Here is a 256-nt window from a genome sequence, read left to right on the forward strand (position 1 = left end):
AGGGGGAGGAGTAAATGGAGGTAGGATAGGGATTGATAGAAGCGGGAAGGCTTAAAGATAAAGGGTGATCAAATAGGGTGTATTCGTGTGTCTGAGGAAGGAGGATAGTTTGTCAGTTGAAAAGGTGGAACCAAAAGAGGGGAAAAAAGCGACTGACGGAAGGCAATCATTTCCCACCCTTCGGTTACCCCGTGACACTCCTTAGAATTCAGTTGGGACTGCTTCGGATTATTCTCGAAGTAACTAGAAGTAGCCG

This window comes from Penaeus monodon, chromosome 24, assembly GCF_015228065.2.
Source record: "Penaeus monodon isolate SGIC_2016 chromosome 24, NSTDA_Pmon_1, whole genome shotgun sequence".
NCBI classification, from domain to species: Eukaryota; Metazoa; Arthropoda; class Malacostraca; order Decapoda; family Penaeidae; genus Penaeus; species Penaeus monodon.